The sequence below is a fragment of the Gambusia affinis genome, linkage group LG08 (genome assembly GCF_019740435.1).
Source record: "Gambusia affinis linkage group LG08, SWU_Gaff_1.0, whole genome shotgun sequence".
Lineage (NCBI taxonomy): Eukaryota > Metazoa > Chordata > Actinopteri > Cyprinodontiformes > Poeciliidae > Gambusia > Gambusia affinis.
The window spans coordinates 24,028,042-24,050,809 of NC_057875.1; the positions used below are offsets into that span (position 1 = coordinate 24,028,042).

At 38.0% G+C, this 22,768-nt stretch overlaps 1 protein-coding gene across 2 annotated transcripts in view; it reads right to left on the reverse strand.

Annotated features, from left to right (window-relative positions):
- The window catches only part of lingo1a (leucine rich repeat and Ig domain containing 1a), a 258,282-nt gene that overhangs the window by 235,077 nt on the left and 437 nt on the right, over positions 1-22,768 (reverse strand). For both annotated transcript variants that reach the window (XR_006371365.1, XM_044125406.1), the window contains exon 2: positions 22,258-22,394. The gene's annotated coding sequence lies outside the window, so the exon portion shown is untranslated. The remainder of the gene's footprint in view (positions 1-22,257; positions 22,395-22,768) is intronic.

A 22,768-nucleotide genomic window follows, 5' to 3' on the forward strand; every position in this document is an offset into this window, starting at 1 on the left:
ACCCTTGCCCAGGTCGTCCCTGCTGGCTCAGCAGAATGTAGATTCTTCACCAAGAGATCAATAAATCCCAACTAAGGCTGCAGTCAGACACGGCAATGCTTTGCGCTTGTAAAGCTGGGTTAATTTCGGAACCAATTACCATTTTTATAATAGTAGAAAAAAGAAATCCCATTGTTTTATTCTTGAAAAAAAATTATTACACCACATTTATAGGAATAAAGAGTCAGTTTCTGATGTGTAGAAAGAATATGTCCATGGAATGCCATTTTAAAATGAGCTCATTTTCACAACTTGACATTGCAAGCCAATTGATTATCAATACTTTGTTAGCAAATGTCAACAGTGCTTAAAAGGTTTCCTGTCCCTATGACAGAAAAACCTTGGCTTTATGAACGTCTCATAAATCTGACACGGCATGTTTTAAGTACTGTAATGTACTCCTGGATGATTCTATTATATTGCCATGCATAATTGCTTTGAATAAAGTGTTTGAGTCCATGTCAAAGATGCAACGAGGTGCAATTGCAACCACTATAAACAATAAGAACAGGATTCATTATGCTGTTAACCCTAACCCTACTGTTGTAGTGTGTAGATGCATAAAGTATTATGTATAAATATTGTTTGACTCTTGTCTGCAGGTGGATACAGGCATTGACAGCAACAAATATTCATCCACCTTCTACGGCAACGAGACACCTGTACAAAAAACTTGCACCTCATCAACTGGAGCAGCAACCCCTCAACCCTCCCAAAATCAGGAATGGGTGGGGAGCGTATCTCTTGCACAGGGGACATCCGTGAGGACATGTTGGCACGGATACACAATGACAGCAGTTCTGGCACATGCATCAGTAGTGACCTTTGGCGAAAGAATATTTTGAAAATCAACAGATATGACACGCTTTGTCATATCCAGTGAGGGTTAAAAGGTGGTTGACAAACTGCAACAGATGGACATCTTTCTGGCACGTGACACTTCGTAAGTCAGGATCTGAAAGCAGCAGCAAAAACAAAATCCAGGGGGAAAATAAAAAGGATGTTGTGCGATTGCACCATGGATCCATTGTCTGTTTGCAGTCAGGAACTGTATCACTGAGACAGCAAGAAAGGGAACACATTCAGAATATCTTTATGCATTTTCTTTGCTTCCAATCCAAGACTTGGTACCGTAATTCAGCTATCAAGATATAAAAAAAAACAAACCTTACGTTCTTTATCTGAATGGTCTGAATGGTCACATCAGTGTCTTGGGAGTCAAAGTCTGATCCCTTAACTCTAATATCTCAAAAGATGTTCCTGAAATTTGCAGGAGCACCTGTCCAAGTTTGTCATGACCACTGGCATGAGTGTCGCTTTTCCCACAACTTCTTCCTTGCCCTCTAAATTGATTTCTTATTCTTGATCTTGCTGTCACTCTGGATTTCTACACCATCAGTTCTTCCCACAAGTCTACTTTGTTCATCACAATGCTGGCTTGACAAGCGATAATTTGTATGTCTGGATCATACCACAAGGTGTATGCTTCATTACTCTTCCAGTCGGAAATTCCAACTTGACTCTGATGTAGAATCAGTTGCAAGAGCTAAAGATTAGGGTGATGGCAAATAATCCTTCCAAACGCAGAGACTTGGAGCTCAACTCTCAAGATAAATAAAATACTAGTGAAAAGAGGCAAAAAGTTCAGAAGTAGTTCTAAGAAAGGTTTGTGCCGATCTTAATGGTGAAGAAGGAGCTGAATGAAAATGCGAGGCTCTCAATTTAATCAATATACATTCCCACCCTCATATTTGGTCAAGAGCTTTGAGTACTGACAGGAAGAACAAGATTGTGGATGCAATCAGTCACAATGAGTTTCCTCCACGGGAAGTATGAGCTCTCCCTTTGAGATGGGGTGAAAAGCTTGGTCACACAAGAGCAAAGCAATCGTTTCTCCATATCAAGAGAATCCAGTTAAGGTGGATTCGCAGACATCTGGTTAGTTTGCTCCCGGACACCTCTCTGGTGAGGTATTCTGTGTATATCCAATCAGGAGGAGACCAAGAGGAATACCCAGGACACACTAGAGGGACTTTGTTCCTTGGCTGACCTGGGAATGCCTTGGGATTCCCTTGTAGGAGCTGACCCACATGGCTGGGGAGAGGGCAGCTGCCCCTGCGACCTGACCCATGGTAAGCAAAAGATAATGGATGTTGAGGTTAAAGCTTATGCACTCATAAACAGCTTAACCTCTTAACTGTCATGATGACACTGATGTCCACTTGGACCCACTGACTTTAACGTAAACATTTTGAGGGTGAAAGTTAAGGGTTTAAATCAGCCATGTTTAATAAAAATTAATATTTTTCTTAATCACAATAATCCTGTAACACTTCAGGATTTTTAAAATCTGAGTGACTAATGTTACATGCTCACACTTTGCTTCCGCCTAATTGTTTATTTTTGTTTTATTGTCAGCACCTTTGACGGTTCACCGGTGGGGGGTGGGGCTCAGCCAGCCCAGGTGTTTTTAGTTGGGTTGGTGGCGCACCTGAGACTGATGAGTGATGGTGGCGTGTACGAAGCTGTGGTAGCAGCGGAGTTCGAAAAAGGAAAAATTGATTAAAAATGGTGCGGGAAGGCTCTGGATGAAAAAGAGTACCTTCACCTCGGGACGGATCCACCCAGAGGGGAGCGTCGGAAGTTTTGGCCGGGAGGAAGTTTGTTTTGATTTGTTTTTGGAAAACCGGCTGGACGCTAGAAATTTTAGCACCGGGGAAGTTACAAGCCTGCCAAGACCAACCACCATCAAAATCACCAGAGGTGCGGGGTTTTATTAAGGAAAAGAGAAAAGAAAACTATAATAAACCTTTATATAAAGACAAAGAAAACATAAAAACTATTAAACGAAACGCCTGATGCATGAGGGATCGCGAGGGCTCACCCTTCTCCATGGATGCCATCTGGATTGAGGAACCTAACCTACTGATCGGATGTCTAAGGTAAGCCCCACCACACTGTGTTTTCCGTCAGGTGCCCATTTTGTTTCTTTTTCTCGGTTTCCTTTTGTTTAAAAATCATTACGCACTTAATGTTGCGGCCCCTCTCTCCCGTAATCTGTATAAAATACATAAGAACGAACCAGGGAGAGGGTAGCGGGTCGTAACACTAAGTATTAACATACTTAATAACTTTGGGTTAATGAAATGGCTAAACATAATACATTAAGGGTGTGAATGTATTGAAATATGATTTAAATTTACAGTTGTGACACGACACCCATTGTTCTTACAATGTTGCAGATTCTATCCCTACATACTGTTGCAGTCCACCCTTCACTACCACTGGTTGGATGGTTCAAGATTAGAGACTTTGTGAATTTTCCACCTGCTTATGCTTCTATAATGGTTCCTTCTGGTGCTCTGTTGCTTGAGACATTAATTCAGTAAGTAATCATTAAGGGTTATCTTATTGATGCTCTCCAGAATTTTTGCTTTTTGGATTTGGTAGGTTTTGGATGGTGGCTCTGAAGCTCATTAGTTCCCTTTCACTAAGTGGGCGCTGGACTTGGAATGAACCTTTCCTACATAGCAAGAGGCTTTTATGTCTTTATATCAAGGGCCTGAGAATCTGATCAGTAATTCACGTGTCCAAAAATAGCCTCTGCATCAAATTACTGTATTACGCATATAATTTGCATTAGTTCTGTAGCAGACAAAGGCTGTGCATCATAATGTGCACTTCTGTCAGAAAGCTGTATCAAATCCAGAGATGGCAATTTCACAGCAACATAAAGTTACAGAAATGGGTGCTTATTCAGCTAGAAATTATAGAGTAAAACGTTAAGACTTTTGTGGCTGGCACTTTAAGACATATAAAGTACATAGTGCTCATATCCAAACTGTACAAATATGTGTAACAATGCGTCTTTCTTGCCTGCTTTCTGACTTATTTCAGAAGAGAGCTTTTAATGCCCTTGTACTCTGTCTTTTGAGACATAAATGTGTTCTGAGACATTATTAGGAAGACAGTATTTCCAAACAATTATTTTGAGTAGTTTTGTGTAATTGCACCCATTTTACATGCTATTTGAGTGTGTAATAGTAACAAAGCTTATTCAATTCGTTTGGGGATTTTATCTTAAGTGCCTTTAAAACATTATACATATTTATCTTTTCTGAATAGTAGATCTCGGTGGGTTTGAAACACTAGCTCTGCATATGTTAGTGACACATTCAACATGTCAAAATATGAGGGATGCTGGAGAGCAGCAGTCTGTCTTCCAGCTGTTGCTCTGTGTGGTTTTCTTTCTTTTTGGTCCTGCGCCAAATATTGTCATAGGCAAAGTATCAGTTTTCAAGGGCAAACTATACATAAAACAAACATAGCTTAATCTAATATTGTTACAGGTTTATTATTAGCTAATGATAAAGGGAAAATGACTCCCAACATTTACCATTGATTTTAGGTCAAAATAGGTAGTTTGATTAATCTGCTTTATGTAATAATGCGTTAACATTTTCAGATTAATGTTAAGCGTATTAAAATTGACAGCCCTACTATTTAGAGCTAATTGCTGATGAGAGTCTGTGGGTGAGTCTCAAAACTAATGCTTTTGAAGCAAACTGGCCTATACATCAAAGCCTAAATGATCAAATGGTCAATTTCACAATCTGTGACATTGCACTGTATTTGGACAATGTGGAGTTTCTGCATTAGAAATCTACACCGCAAACAGAACAAAGCAAAACAATACTATATACCATATGGCACCTTATGTTCAAAGATATTACAATGAAAAATATTTTCTGTTTGGCATTAAGTATACTGTATACATACACACATTTCATGCAGCTTGTGTGCAATCTTACAGTAATGTTCAACTGTAGATTTCACAGTGTATTGCAGATAATGACCAGTGTTGTGTGAAAATGTTTTAGTTAATCCATGTGTTAATGACAAGCAGTAACTGGAGAACTTCAAAACAATAATGTTTTTACCTGATAAACTTTCAGTGACTTTTTGCATGCAGGTCAAATAGTTCAATGTTGGTCTCATCAAACCAGAGCCACTTTCTCCACACGTTCGCCCTGTCCTCTAAATGGCTTATTCCTTTCTTTTGTTCAGCAGAAATCATACATTTTTAAAAGTTTAGTCTTGCTCAGTTAGTGGTTGGTTCTCATTAGTGGCAGCAGTTCAGATTGAAAATAGCCTGGTAAAACCAGCCCCTTCTTCTACTCCTCACTTCATACAGACTGTCTGGACCTTCGGCTATTGAATAACGATAGCTTCCCAGAGATGTGGACTCGGCTGATATTTTAAAGTTCACCCAATCGCTAAAGTTTGGCTGTGACGTATCTAATGCGCCAGTTCGACGCTGTGAAGCTTATCAGCTTGCCTCCATTGTAAACAATCGCATGGCTAACGTGAACATGGAAGGCTCCTTTCCTTTGCTAAAACTACAGCCAGACTACAATTCTAAAGCAGCACAGAAAATCAACTTTGATTACGAACAACGCAATCAAAGTTTGAAATTCTACGGAACAAATCCAAGTCAATGGGACAAATCCTAGATGGAGCACTGAAGGGAAATTAGAATCAAGCAGAATTGCATAGGAAGGCATTAGCTGTGCTAGACTGCAATGGGAATGTTGCTGCTCCAAACTCAGCTGGTTTCTTTCTTTTGCAATCAGGTAGAACTGACTTTTGAAACATATCAGAGGCTCCAAGGTTCTTCACACAATAATACATGCATTTCATGCAAAGCAGGAAAATATCCACAACTGCAGCCAGACATGCTTTTTTTCCCCTTCAACAGCTGGGTGTACTCTTCAAGGCTTTGAAAGTGCCGACCAGGAATGTTTGTTGGAGGTAATCCGGATGATGCCGGAGCCGGGTTCAAGCGGCGGACTGTTTGACAGTGATACGGACTGAGAGGGAACATCGCAAGTCCCCGAGGTGGAGTTTTTCCGTCAACCACCGATCCCCACGGCTCGCCCCGAGGTCTGTTGGCAGAAAAAGAGTTCCCAGAGTTTCCCCACCTGCAATGTCACAAATGTCACGTTGATTACACAGCAGGATGAGCAGAAAGGAGGTTACTGATCACGTTTGCTCTCCGTTGGTGGTTGTCTTTTACTTTCTGACTCTCTTTCCGCTCACTCTCTTTTTGTTTTTTGACCCATCAAAAGCAAACACAGCCAGGATGGGGTCAATCCTCTCGATTCCGGTTGCCCATAAGGCTTAACACGTCTGTCAGAACCTGCCAAGGAAAGTTGAAATAAAGGAGTGTTGCCATGACAACAGCTCTGCCACTTTGCAACGTGCGGCTGTCCTGTGGGGGAGGACGAGGCAACACCTTCCTCGCTGGCATCGGTGACTTTTCTCACCTCGCTGTTGCAGAGAAACGCTTCATCGTGAACACTGTGAAGGGTTGATGGTGGTGTTTTTGTGAAATTTGCCCTGATGTTAGACAAAAAAAGAAATGCCATGAAGAGTTTTGCCTTGCTTATTAAAGTATTATCAAAGTTCTTATGTTGTTTATTGGGTCCTTTTTGGAAAGTTGTCAATTTTGCCAATTTTTCTGCAAATCTTAAAATGAACTTCAAATCAGTGTGAACAGAGGAAGACATAGCCTCCTCTGTCATTATGGCTCCTTGTTATCCAGGTTCGATAGAACAAGGAACAACAACCGTCTCAACAAGATTAAAGTACACTCCAGGCTTTTTCCTTCAAGCTAACACACCAATAAGTTTCCAGGAGTAAGAGCTGAGAAAAAGAAGAAAAAAAAAACACCTGCCACCTATGTGCTTGGCTGATCTAAGGCTAAGGGTATGGTGTATTTTTTTCCCTAATTGGTCCAACTCCATGCTCAGACTTTCAGTGGCTTCACTTCTCTTATCAAGGGTTACACAGAGGGAGTACAGTGAAGTTCTGGCTGGGGGAGCTGGACAGCTGGCAGGGAAATCATTGAGAAACATCCACGAGGAACAATAAACCTCTTTTTATACTATCAATTGTGTCATTGAAAGATTTAGTGGAAACTTAGTTGATCTAGAGTACCAAGCACTCGAGCCATACTTTAAATTAGAAGTAGGATTTTAAATCATTATTATTATTTCTATTTTTAATGCACATTTTGGTTTACAAAAATGATTTTTAATTGATCTTATGCAATATTAAATTTTTGAGACACTACGTTTTGGGCTTTCACTTTAAATGGGCGGTATTATGTATTTTGAAGGCATATAATACCATTTTATAGCACAATAAAAATAACTATCTGTCCTTCAGTTACTAAAATTGTGCATATATCAAATATGACTTAAAGAAATGTGGGTTTGTAATTGAACGCCTTAAGTTAGTGCCTTAAAAAAAAAAAAGCATCTAATTTTTCTGTACAACACTTTGTGTGCTGGAATCTTTTTCCAAACAACTCAGCTCAACAACAAATTTAAGTGGTCCACCACAGCTAGGGTCTCTACACTGTTACACTCATTGAGTAGCATGCAATGAGAAGTCTAAATATTGTTTTTGAATGGCTCTCTTGTTTGAGTGAACTCCGTCTGTCATTTGCCAAGCCAACAGATGAGAAGTGCTCAAAGCAACCTTTCATTACTGACAACAACAAAGCTGGTGACCGAGTTGTGAGCCAAACATGCTCTACAGACCTTGAAATCCAACAGTAATGTGTATCAGAAAGGGCTTTAATCAAAATTGCAAAGTACTTGAATTGTTTACAACCCTTTGCTGTGATTTCTGGAGTGCTTTCTTGGAACTCTGACGAAAGATCTGCAGCCTGGGTAAACTAACTTCTGAGAAGAAATTAGACTTTACATTACATTTGAATCTGGATATATTAAAGTATTAGAATGGATGCGAATCCGCTATGATGACATTTGTAGGGGAACTGGAGCTATGTATAGAAACTGAATTATATGTAGTCTTTTTGTTTTACTTTAAAGTGTAGTATTTTAGTACAAGAAACCTAAAACACCAACACATTTAAACAAAATTTAAAAATGGGAATAATTTAAGAAAACATCAAAAAACCTAGAGTAATTTCAATGGTGCCATATTTACAAGAAAATGTATTTGTAGGTTGAGCAGCACAATTTAGCAATTGGATTGCCAAAGCACTTGCTAAACCCTCTCTACCAATACCAAACATCACACTGCCTCTACCAAAGCTTGCTGGAAGGCAGTGCAGAGAGGTAACAAGTGCAGAGAGGTAACTAGATATAGTTTATTCTGGATAAACCATATCTAGTATATTCACTTTTAGGCCCACAGACGAGCACAATTTATTTTTGTAAATGATTAAGAGAAATGTGCGCCCACACAACAGGAAGCAGCTTTTCAACAGATATGGTACAGTTTAAAGGCCGACAACCAGGCCATCCAGCTGTGTAAGATTTACAGTCAAGTATGTTACAACAAAGACAATAATAATCACTTTTTTTTGTTCAAACTTTTTGCATTTTGCACCATTTTCCTGACTGATACTTTTGCGCAATGTGAACACTTTAAGGATTTCTCACTTTTGTGCAAACTGGGGATTTAGCTGAAGGATGCAAGTAAATGAATGTCAAGAAAATCCTACAAGGAGACCGTACTCATCTCGGTTCTTCTAGTTTTAATTTTTTATGCGTTTCGCTCCACGCCGTGTGTCTGTGTTTTAGTTAAATTGTACACGATGTATGGATGGTGGAAGTTTGGAGATGATATTCTGAATTATTTAAGTCTCACGTTGGCATGTATATTTTTGAGAGCCACTGTGTTTGTTCCTAAAAATATATATAATTTATTTGACTTTTCCAAAGTTTAATCTAAAAAGTGGTCTAAATATTTGGGTTAAAAAAAGAATATTTCACTAAATACATTTCAGACCCAACCCATTAGAAACACCAGTTTTGTGGTTTTTCCAATGACTCACTAGTCATCTTCCCTGAAACAAAACCATCCGCATAACTATTGCGCTTTATGTTCCCTTTATTCAAATGGCTCGTGGAGTTTCTACAAGAATGCCTGAAGAATTGTCTATGTGATAATTATGCCTTTTGCAGGCTGGTTAGACATGAAATTGTACACTTATATCCCACTCAACAGGCAGCTGGTTATTGTTCTCTCAGACTGGTTTCTGATAAAGACTGAATGCAAGATAATGTTCAATAAATAAATAATACTAACAGAAAAAGAAAAAAAAATCCACTAAGCAGGTTTCAGATACAACAATGTAGAATAATGGGAGGCAGCCAGAATATGACAGCAGTTGGTCAGTGCGCATACTGAGCAGCTCTCTAATGAAATTTCCATCTGCAAGTTTTATTATGGAGCTGTTTGACTGATACAAATGGCAGCCTGACGACATCCACTGACCTGAACTGATTCTATCTCCCTGTTATCAGCCTCATTGGTGTATTCCTGGGTGAAGGACACGGTAAAAGGCTGCAGTCATTGATCTGACGCCTTTGACTCGAAAATGCAATTAGGGTTTGGCCACGACTCCGTTGGCGGTTATCTCTCAGTGCATTCAGATGTCTAAATCTGGATACACGCAGTAATGATTCTTCCCTAATTACTCGAGCTTGATTCCTTGGACTTCATGGCTGTGCAAAAGAAGAATCAATATAAATGTGGATTTTCTTGTAGAATTACTCAATATTTATAAGTATTTTTAGTTTTTAAATCCTAGGGGGGGGTTTGCCTTTAACCGGTGTGAAAACGTCGTGATGGCAACACTGGGAATGTCTGCTTGGGATAAAAGACAAAGCCGAAACAGTATGATGAGTCAATTATGGTTACTGTCGACGTTTAAAGTCCATCCACAGTATTACATCTGTTGTAATCTGCCTCCCTTTGTTCCTAAATCATTTGTGAAGAAAATACAAATGTTTAAATGTCACACCATTCACTTTCATTATGTTCATGCAAAGCGTAATTTTTGACTACTCGGCACATAAAATTGTGTTGTTCTGGGTCAAACTGATGTTGTATGTTAGATCTATAAATGTCGTTGACAAAAAAAAATCAATACAAGGATTCTTTTTTTAATCAGATAAATGAATGTTCAAAGACCTGCTAGTGTATAAATTTCCTTCATTATTTCTCAAAATGCCAAAAAAGAAAAGATATTTAACTAACAATTCAAAACACTAATTTAAAAAATTTCACATTGGTTGAACCCTATCAAAATTAGAGGGAAAAGTACAATGAAAAAGGCCTGAAATAAAAGTGTCTGAATACAAATGGAGAGTTTGTAGTTCTACAGAATATTCCTAATGGAAACTGGACAATTGTAGATAAATATATCTCTTAAAAACACAACAGAAAACTCAAAAGTAACAGTAATGTGAAAATCAACCAAAAAAAATTTAAAAATAGCATTCTGGCAGAAGCTTTAGAAATATTTTTCTTCTTTTCTTTTGAAATTTGTACAATAAATTACATTTGGGGAGCTTGTTTGGTTATAGAAAGGCAACCTTCCGAGCTGTATAATATAGTGTTTTACTTTCCCACTAGCACAGCGAAACTCAAAAGGTGGAAAAAATATAGCTCGTTTAGACATTTCGTGGGGATTTTTTATCCTCAATGTTCAACAACAAAAAATTTACTGTTCTGAATGTGCAAAATTGCGAATATGATTTATACAAAGCCACTCAAGAAACTGGCTGATAGATTTTCAGCTTTAATTCTCAAATAGTTGACATGGCTTCAGACACATCCATCCATCAGTTTTACCACACCGCTAAGATGCTCTGCCAGACTGAGATCTAATGAGCTAACGGTGAACTCATGATCATGTTTAAGAAACTAATCTGAGATGATTTGAGCTTTCTGGCACAATGCTGGAAGTAATCATTGAATTATGAGTACATTGTGGTGATGAAGTGGCTCAGGTTGGCTGTGGTGTGCAAAGATGTTTTCACACCTGGTAGTCCGGTGCACTCTGTTCGATTGGTGACCAAAATTACAACTTTTGTTACATTTTCAGCTGGTGTGGTTTGCTTTCACACTGCACTGTATCAAACGAGCCAAAACCTTTGGACGACCTGTTCACCCCCTCGTTTGTGATGGTGCTGCACCAAGAACAACTCAAGGAAATTTCTGAAGAAAACATGAGCACAACTTCCTTCTTTGCGGAAAGAGTGGCGTCTGATTTTTACAGTTGTACAAATTTTCTTTGGTAAAAACCCCCCAAAAAAACAAAAAAAACTATCATTTCTCCTGCTAGCGCTAGACTTGCACATTTGCTTTGGTTGTATTTATCCAGAATGACATGCGCCATAATTCACTTCCTGCTTTTGGAGGGGTCTCTGGTCTGCATGGCATTCACAAACTGTGCCAGGGTTCACTTCAACCACACAGAGTCTGTGATTTGTGGGTGGACCAAATCCTCAGTTTGATTGCCCATTCACACTTCTCCAAACAAACCGGACTTTCTAGGCCACAGGTGTCAAACTCCAGTCCTCGAGGGCCGCTGTCCTGCAGTGTTTAGATGTCCCACAGGTACAAAACACTGGAATGAAATGGCTTAATTACCTCCTCCTTGTGTAGATCAGTTCTCCAGAGCCTTGCTAATAACCTAGTTATTTTATTTAGAGGCACATCTAAAAGTTGCAGGACAGCGGCCCTCGATGACTGGAGTTTGACACCCCTGTTCTAGGTAAACAAGCTAGAGTTCAGACCAAACAGGGTGAATGCACCCCAAGAGATGCTTGACATGGAGTAAGAGATCCAAAGTATTCCAGGAAAGCATCCCCCTCACTGCTACACCACCAGCAGCCTAAACTGTTGAGAAAAGTAGTCCATTTGCTGCAAGTGTCAATGTGGTGTCTCTTTAAAAATAGTATTCCTCACACTTTGGTTTTAATCAGTGGTTTATTTAAGATACAACTGCATTTTTATTATCTAGATGCAGTTTGCCCATCCTTCTCTAAACTTTGACATCATGAAGCACAGTGACAATATTTCCTCTTTCTTGCACTATTCTCCGTAAACCTAACGGATGGTGAGTCATATTTCAAATGTTCCACTCAGACCATCGCATCTGGCACCAACAACAGAAGCAATTAAACTCACACTCTTTCCAATTATGATTCTCAAATTAAATTAGAGGTTATGAACTTGAAATCCTTTTGCCAGATAGCCCTGAGTTGCTGCCATGTGATTGGGTGATATGTTTTGTGCCAACAAGCACCTGAACCTGGGCAAACAAATCAAGCAAGCTTTAATTTCAGGATGCCACATTTTGGCTTGAGGGATTCTGGGCAGGTGAAAGGTTTTCTTTTTAAGATCCAAAGTTTCATTAACCTTATCACCATTGATGCTTTGATTGCATTCTTTGTAAAGTACACTGAAACCTGGACAATATGTCCCAATGTAAAAAATGAGACTGACAATATTTTAGTAATTATGCATTAAACAAATAGCTTTATCAGTTTTTACTTTAAGATTTATGTGAAAAGCATAAAAACAAAATATAGCACCCAATCGTAAATTGGAGAATAATAAGAGATTTCTGTGAAGAACTTGGCATTTGGGTTCCAAACTGAGACTAAAGTTGCCTGATATATCAGCATAACAGATTTACAGGAGCAACCATAATGATCCCTCCCCCCCATCTTTCTTTAATATAAAAAAGAATGTTTTAAAACTTTTCAATGTTCCAGTAACCTTTATTCATCTCAAATTTAAAGCATATATTGTGTTAGCTCTTTCAATCCTATTAACAGCGTGAAGTATATTTGAAAAAGATCAGCCTACCGCTTTAGTGAACCATGATCTCCTGCATATCCGCTTCTAGTTATTGTAGACTTGAACCTCGTAATGGCTTCTTGTGTTAAACACTCAGTATTTTGATTAAAAAATAGACTCCGTGGATTCAGCGGAGCTTCACATGGTACAAATTGAAATACTGCTGTTCAATCGGATTTTAACAATGGAAGAAAGAAATGGATTTTATAGTGTTTAATATAGCATTGCTGCAGGACACAGTTATCCCTTTCTTCAAGAAGCTAAGTACAACACCCAAAAGTAGCAGGACCAGCAGAGCTGGCTGACACTGCCGTTGGTTACCAAGGAGACTGAACTGAGGCTGGAAGACAGACATTGCTGACTTATAAGTAATAATTGGGAAATGAAATTGTCCTCAACCAAAAAAAAAAACTAATTATGAATAAAAGTCTTCATGAAGAACTTATGTAAGAGTCACTCCACCATGCTCCCATCATTAATGCAATAAATGTCTACTTCACACAGTAAGACTTTTATGCTGATTTTAGTCCCTATTTTTTCCTTCTGACAATCTTAAGAAGGCCCTCATTATTAGCTCTTATGACAATCTTAAGAGACGTTCATGTCATGTGTGATGTGTCCAGAGTGATCTGGTCCGGGATATATTCAATATGCTTCTTCGATGGTACTCCAGAAAGTCCAGCATAAACTTTCTTTTTATGTTGGATTTTCCTGTTAGACATAGTCCACAATCTATTGCCATTGCGTCTTATGTTTCTTCACTCTGAATTCGCGTTTAATCTTGAGAGGTTTTGCCAACTCGCCAACATTCAGATACCTATCTGGTATCTGAACGTTGGCGAGTTGCTCCTGTCATGTGGCTTGACACCACACACTGTATGACCAAACCTGTAATATTAATATTTTTTATGTCATGTGTGTGGTCTCTCAGGTTTTGAAAATTGTCAGTCAATTTTAAAATCTTGCTGTGTGAACTAGTCATAAGTCAAATCAGATAAATGTGTGACCTCTTGCAAGCTAATATACACACAAAAATAATTATTTTGGGAGTGTTTTGCTGCCATCTAGAGGTCGGAGTATAAATTGACAATTTGCTAATTAAATAACTACTTCTACTGAATGTCTATTTTTACTAATAGCTGTTAATGATTTAAGGCAGTATATGATATGTCTAGCCAAATATGGAAATAACTTGGATTAAGTCTACAATTCCTCATATTGCTATGATTAATGTCAGTAGCTACTAAGTGTGAGTGCATGTGTTTTGAGGCACATCTGCTTTCACTTAGCTAATTCTTTTATGTCAATAAATATAAGATAATCTAACTGAGCTTTGCATTTTCAGCATATCTTTTCCTAACGTTCTTAGACGGGAAATAAGCAATTTATTATATTTGGAGAACCTTAGATGGCAAAATACACCAATCTAAATCTTTTGTTTTGAACTACACTCTGAAAAAGGAAATGTATTCAAGAGAAACCATACAGTAAATATTTTACATATGTATGAAGTGCATGAACACACACACACCTTCTCCTGACAGCTATTCTGTATGTTAATTTCTGCTGTGCTACCTTAAAATATTTAAGGAACTGAGTTCCAGGGGAGTGGACTCTAAACATTCAGGGAAAGGCCAGGAAAAAGGTGACTCATTGGAGCATCAGGACATCTGCACTCATCGCTGCTTTATTTGCTTCACTGCAGGAAGGGACAAAACAAATAGGACATTTTATGATAAAACTTGTGAGAGCAGAAGGATATGAAAACATTCTGGGACAAAGTTTTCTGCCTGTGCGATGTCCCATTAGTAGTGGAAAACCCAAACCCAACATTAGCATTATTTTTGTCCAATTTGAAACCACAATTCAAAAATGCTACAAGTTCCCACCGCTTTGCTAAAGGCTAGATTTCCCCTGATGCGATGTCATTCACAAAAGATGCTAATAAACATATATTCTCTGTTTGAAAATAGTAGGTATACATATATACACATAATGGAGGAACTATATCTTTAAAAAATAATAAAAAAATCACATTACTAAAGCAACTGGTAGTTCAAAATGTCCGTGTACGCCACTGCTGTTGATGCTCAAGTAACAGCAGAGCTGAGCTGAGCTGCTGTTACCTATATTTCTGTTAATTTGTGAAAGATGACCCAAAATGTCTGTCTGTATTTAATCTTTTTTTTTTTTTTAAGATTTGTACCTAAAATCCCATCTCAATGTGTGAGAAGAAAGAATCAAAGAAGAGTTGGGGCATATCCTAGAAATAGAGTGAAAGAACAAAAAAATTCTACAAAAGTCTTTATTTGAATTTATAAAGACTTGTATAAAGTCTTTTATGCAAAGACTTTGTATAAATAATTTGCATAAACCTTGTCAAAGACCACAATAGATGACACTACAGCTATGACTAACATTAAAATCCGATCATGAAACAAGAGGATATTTTAATAATATTTAGTGGACAACTAAGAAAATCAGTTTTCGTTTCATAAAGTCAAGGTTTCCAAATCAAACTATACTACTTTAACTACTACTTTAACAAATAACTTTTGCATAACCCATTTATATCTTTTTTTTTTGTCAGCCATTTTTTTTCTAACATAAATCAGCAAAACCAAATTATTTCAAAGTGGTGAGCTCTTTTGCCACGCTTCTTTGACTAAATGTTGAGTCATCCTGATGAGTGGTCTTTATTACCTAAACAAGAGAGCTCTCAAAGCTCTTTTTATTTCTTTCTACCAAATAAGAGTCTGAAATACTCAAACATCAATACTTACTTTATATCTGGCATAAAGATAAGGAGCATTTTACCAACTAAGTATATTATACTAAACAGTCACAATAACTAGCAGGACAGACTTTCTCCTTGGTTGATAACCTTGTTTTAAATTCTCAACAGCCAAGCCATGCCGATGTTTGATGGCTCAATCTAATACTGTGCTTTTTTACAACTTAAAATAATATTGTAATACTATATTCCTTAGAGCAAAGATTTTTGTTTCCATTTCTGTACAATACAGATACAGTTCAGACACAGAAAGACCTGAACCTTCAGAGTCACATAAAAACAGTTGCAAAGTTGGCCTTCCATCACTTGAAGAACACTTCCAGGCTGAAAAGACTGATGTCCCAGCAAGATCTAGGGTATTGATTACTGCAATAGAGTCTTCACAGGTCTGTCTAAAAAAATAAAATCAATCTCTCCAGCTGCAGAGGATCTGCTGCTCGTGTTCTCACTAAAAAGAACACATCACCCCAGTTCTAAAGTCCCTACACTGGCTCCCTGAGAATAAAATTTAAAATACATTTGTAAGTTTATAAATCACTCAATGGTTTAGCACCACCATACATTAAAGATCTGCCGGGTTGTACCAACCTTCCAGACCTCTCAGGTGATGCAGAGCAGACCAGAACCAGAATCAAACTTGGAGAAGTGGCATTTAGCATCTATGCTCCTCTAATCTGGAACAAACTTCTGTAAAACTACAAAGCAGCTGAAACACTGAGTTCCTTTAAATAAAGGCTAGTAACCCAAATGTGTAGTGCTGCTTTTGGTTAGCAATAAATGAAACATTGATTGGTAAATTCGATGATTTTGATGATGGACTCGACTAAATGTACTGGTTATTGATGTATAATGTTTTTATGATTTGAAGCACTTCGAACTGCCTTGTCTATTTGTGCTATACAAATAAACTTGACTTGGTAAATCCATATTTATTCAAGAAGTGTTTCAATGCAGAGGCCATTGTGGGTTTTTTCAGAATGTTAGGTGGTGTATATAGGAGTTATTGTTTGCTTTTTGTTTTTTTATATATATATTTATCAGGAGTAGTAGACTTGTTTTTTTCACTGCTGTGAAAAACACCAGAACTTATATTTACTTCCATTGTATTTTGTGTGTCTGCGTGATGAAATACACTAATGTTTTACACAATGCACCGCCGTAGGGGAGTGAAGGTTGAGAGGAATATTGCTTACATACGGTTCATTAATTTTTTGTAAGTTGGGTTTCTGCCTGCGGGCGCCCTCCATGCTTTGTAATGCTTTTCCTGATTTTAGCACCTGCAATTAGCTTAGTGCATCAATGTGGTTGTTCATGTATGACTAATTGTGAGTATTTATCACATCCAGCAAAGCGGGAGGGCCTCCCCAAATAACAGCATGCTGTGTCAAGTGTTTGCAGGAAAATCCTTGTTTTAAACAATCCTAATCTAAAGCTTGTTTTGTTTTAATGAAACTACAAAACTTGAGCAGAAATCATTATAGAGAATTTGTTATTTCAGTTTTGTCTAAGAAATGGATAACTGAAACCAACTGATGCTACGACAAATATATTGTGTTTGTCGCATCAGGGTATCAACTTCCATTTGCATTAAAAATTTTGTTATATCATTTCCGACATACCACGTATGTCTGAGGATTTGATTAACTTTTTCAAATAATTTAAAATATTCTAGACCTTAATTAAAAGCAATATTATAACTAAAGTTATCAGATGAAAAGCATTGATTGGTTTGGAAATATTGACTTTTTCTTTCCACTAGTTAAAAAAACCCAACATACTGGACATTTACTTTCATTTGCCAATTAATTCAGTTAATTTAGGCCGGTTTATTATTACTTATCCCCAAATTACCACAAACATCTTTACATTAGAAACAAGAAAATCAATTCAAAATGAAATCAAACCACTCCATTTCCTTTCAATACAATCATACTCAAATTTCAGTTCAACCCTAAACCTACAGTGAAGTATAATCAAAACTAACTAATCATGTTGAGTTTGTAAAAACTTAAAGACTGGATAAACTAAAGTTTTATTATTGTTTAATAGATATCATGCTTGTGGATAAATCTGCTTGTTTATACAGATTACTCTTTTACCAAAATAAATATACACATTTTAAACCAGATATAACTCACTCTACCACTAAGGATCACTACGTTGTTTACCTGAACCTTAATGACTAGTAAATGTAAGAAGATTTGATAAAACAATACTTATAAATACAATTTTAAAAACTTGGCCAAAAGACAAATCGGCATCATATTTAAATATTGTTGAGATTTTACTGGAAGCTTGGTAACATCTAATAGCAGTGGGGACTCATCATATCTTGCTAAATTTTTGTAGTAGATTTTTGTGTATAACGTTGTTTCCAGTGACATGCGGTGAGGTTCATAGCTGGTGAGGCACTGACGTCATCAGAATCAGATTTGCAAATAGATGCATAGATTGACAGCAGTTTACAGGTTATGTTTCACTTCTGCATCCTTACACATACAAACTGTAGCTCACAAAACACACATTTCCTTATGATGTTGAGTCTCCGCTGTTCATCCAAAGCCAAATCTATCCTGGACAGGCCGAAGGTTTTTAGCGCAATTTGGCTTTGAATGGACCTTACCAGAGGGGCCGCTTTTCATTGGCTGATGCACATTCTACGTGGTCACGTGGGTGGCCGTCTCACAAACACACGCTTCTCGTTAGCTAAGTACAGCATAATAGTAGTTCTGATACAACTTCTACACCTTGAAGCCTGTCTGCTACACAGTCTAACGTTAGCTAAACAGATCAATATGCAACGTGTACTGTATCTGACACACACTAAAGATTTTATTTTAGCAGAAAAGGCTTTGGACTAAACTGTTACTCGTGTTAGCCTCTCTAGCACCAATTACAGCTGGTCAATCAACCATCGCTGTGTTCAGGGAAGCGCTGATTAATAATCCAGAAATAAATATCAAGCCTGGAAACTTGATATCGTAACGGAGTGAATGTTATGTTTTTAACGTAATCTTTGCTCGTCTTGCGGGGGCGCAGGCGGTTGCCACGGTAACAGGTGTGCTTAAACCACAAAGAGAGAGAGAGAGTAAAAAGGTACGAGTGGTTTTGAGTTTATCACCTGTTCGGGTTATTTTACTTTTGTTTACCTTTGCTGTGGCTCATTACAGCCGCTGTAGTTTCTAAAGGTTGGACTAATTACGTCGTTCGTTTGTGACTATACGTCATTCATAACAAACATCAAATAGAAAAAATAGATTTCATAAAATTTTAACAAACAAATGGCTTCTTTACCTTAACAGAGCTCTTTGGTTCCTCTTAACAGTCTGTAGCTTCTCATATTGAGGTCATCAAACCAAATTTCAGATCTACCGTAACTGACTGACTGACACCTGCTGGCCTCAGGTTTGCAACCAGCTTGTGACTGAGAAACCAGTAACCTCCTCCCAGATGATGACATGAACTTGTTATTTCCTCTGTCCATTCTAGTAGCTGATATATTGTGAAAATCCGGTAGAATGATGCACTAATGGAGTCATGTTTACATAGAAATAATGCGCTACGAGGCTTTGCTTGTGAGACTTGCGGTCACGTGGGTCGGTTGTGGGCGGAGCTTGGTAAGGTCCATATGAGTGGTGGACCGCTCATGTTTGGTGAGGGATCTTTGCAAGTTCTTCAAGTCACCAAATCCCATCTGAGTCCACACAGTGCCACAAGTTGAAAAAAGAAGGCAAGGAAAGCAGAAAAGGCGGTTTCGAGCAGGACATCCACAAAGCCAGTCTTTTCGTGAATACCACTCGGTTTGAAAAGAGCGGTTAACCTTCTGTCCCGTAGTCTGAAACAAACCTTTCAGCTCCGGCGTTGGTCTTCCTTTGGTTATTATCTCCTGCTTCGATTGAAAGTCCACTTGAGAAAACTTTTTTGGTGTTGTAATGTAGTCATCCATGTCGAAAGTCGGGATAAGCGAGAGGAAAAAAATCACTATCTCTATTATAATCTATCGCTGCACTTGACTTGCTTCCCGAATCGTTTAGCCTAGCTCGCTGTCACTTACTCGGCAGTTGAGTGAACAAGACGAACGTCTGGGATCTTGAGCGCCCCCTGCCATGAGGCAAGAAAACTGCCTGCCTCACCTCGAACCTGTTCTCTGCCGTTTATAATCGCTCATTACACGAAACACGTTACACAAACGCAGTTGGTGACAAAAAGCACTGTGCATTATATACATAAGCTAAATTATTGGAAATAAGTTCACATATTAAATTTGTTTAAACCATTTTATTGACGCCGTACAGCAACATGCTCTCTCCGCTTAGCAGCCAGCGCAGAGCCAGGGGTTGCGCAATCCAAGGTGAGGCAGAGCTCGCTGCTGCCTCACCGGCATCGCTTCCAAGCATTTGAAAGGGAAAATAAGAAAATTCAGCGATTTTGAACAAATAAAAATCGAAATTGGTGAAGCTACATGAAAAATAAATATTTTTTAGTACAAACCACCGGATGAATATAACAATTTAAATTACTTTATGATTATATATTTTCTTTCTTTCCATGATGGCAGGTGAGGCACTGCCTCACCTGCCTCCCCTGACCGCACGTCACTGGTTGTTTCCATAATTAGATACTAATTATTGACTCTGGGTGAGCAGCTCCATGCTATCACCAGTACTGAACAGGGACTGATTTGGCCTTTAAACAGCCAAACCTCATTAAGCACAGCCTCAACTCTGCAAGTGACTGGAGAGACATGAAAACGCCGATTCTCTCAACGACAACAGTGGCTAGAAATACAAACCTCCTCAGAGTTTCAGAAGGTTAATTAATGTTGTATTCCAAGTTCAAAGTTTAAAAATAAATACAGAAAAGTCTAGTGAGGATTTAATTTCTTCTTCTCAACTTCGTTAAGTGTTTTTTAAGCAAAATACATGTTTTGCTTTCTTTGATTTGAAAAACATTCTTGTCTTTTCATTTACCATATTATCACAATCAATCAGAATAATCTTGTACATTAGAAGCTGTAACTTTCTAACTACATTTACATAAAACTGGAGGTTTTGGACCATCTGATGCAAAGCCACTATGAAAGGTAAGTCTGTTTAGTCAGACTGATATCCAGGAACTGAACAAATGCTTAGAACAAATCAATGTGTGGATATGGCATAAATAGCTATTATTACAGCTGGAAATCAGCAACCAGGTCTGACATTTGGGTGCAGCCACAGACTCATACTTGAACGTTCAGAGTCACATAAAGACAGTTAGAGTGTCAGTCTTCTATCACATGAAAAACATTTCCAGGACTAAAAGATAAATGTTCCAACAAAATCTAGAGAAACTCCTACGTGCGTTTATCTATAGACACATTGATTACTGCAACAGTGTCTTCACAGGTCTGCCTAAAAAAATGAAAATAAATCAGAGTGAGAAGATGGAGAATCAAAGTGGTCCTATTAATATGAAACGATTCCTCGATTACTAAAATTCCTCGAGGAAAATTTATCTGCCTAGAAGCTTCGTTAAATTCTATGAAATCATTTAGCACACCGTGTTCTGGTGGGGTTATTACTTGTGTTGCACAGCACTCTCACTTCCTCCTGAGTTGTTGACAGAAGCTACGTGCAGCATAACGTCCAATGTTCAAGTTCAGCCTGGGAGGATTTTATTGATTGATGATTTTGTCTGGGTCTTTGTCGTTTTTCAGGGGACCAATAGGCATCCTTGAAATGACTGGTGCGATGCCGGGAGTACGGTAGTCTTTTCTCCTCCTGGAGCTGCTGCCTGGTGGCGGTTCAGAGGGAACAGTGGGGAGGAGTGAGCGCTGCAGGAGTATTTATACAGGTCAGGATAAACTGGACACTGCGGGCGGCTGCGCATTAGATAATTAACGTAAGTGTAGCTTTACGGACGAACCAAAAAATACATTTCATATCATCCTGGTCTCAACAAACGTGTGGCGGAGCTCAATGTGGCGGCACGTAGCTGGTAGATGAGTTTCTGTGACGAACTAAGGAGTCAAATCCCGTCGCTAACATGAATACAAAAGCTACAAATCTCTTGGGAAGGTGAGAGTTCATCTGTTAAACTGACTGAAGATGAATACATAAACAAAAACCAGCAGTATAGACATTTTTTATGAGCTTATTTGTGAGCCTGCCTCTTTATTATTGAATTGAATATAATTTCAGATTTTTGTATAACTTTTCTTCAAGTTAACTTAGAAAGTGAGCTATTACTGTTACGAGTTAATTTTCTAAACTACAGAAATGTTATTGTTAGGGAAGCTCAAATGTGAAAATTTGGATTGATGTTGACATGCGATAGTAATACTGCTGTTATGTTAGATTTACCAATGTTTTATTTTATCTTTTTTTTATCCAATTACTTGATTAATCGTAAGAATAATCAATAGATTACTCGATTACTATAATACTTGTTTCCAACGCCCCTAGCAGCTACCAATACAATTTCTGACGAGGGAAATTGTTAAGAGTCGACGCAGTTCTGATAAGAGAGAAAACTTTTAAAAAAAATTTGATCAACAACTTTATGACAAATTCATTAACAATAAAACACTCTGATTTAAACAGCATCAAACCAGTAAATGGTTTGAGCTGAAATTTTGATCAGATCATGACAACCACAGTCTTTATGTTACCACTCTGTTCAACGGAGCTGGCTTGAGCCGCATTGTCCCCACTCTACACCCTAAAAAACAATATTCAAAATGTTCTGACCTGATCACTTAGAGGAGATGGTTCACGCTTTATTTCTGATGCAGGGACGAGCTCCAGCGAGGTGGAGGCCGCAGGAAGAGCGCTTTGTCAGGTTGCAGAAGGCAAAGGCGTTGGATTTAAACATCTCAATAACACATCTGCAAATCAAAACAGGAGTACGAGTCCAGAAATAAAAGTAGAAACATAAGAAATGTCTTATGTTCACTGTGCCGTACATGTAAAATACACAACGAATTTTCTGAGATGCGATTTAAATCAGATTGAAATTATCACGGTGAAATGAAATGAAGCACTAACCATTGGTAGTAGATGGGAACGCTATAATTGATTCACTGAAAATAGGTAACACAATTCTCATGCAAGCAGTCCAAATTGTATTGCTTTAGCTTTGGTAACCAAAAGAAATACTTTTATTTTTATTTTATTATTCTCAGATAGGTTTTCAGTTTAAAATTACAGTAATTTCTGTGATATTTACATTATTTCAGTTTAATCAGAACTAGAAAATTGA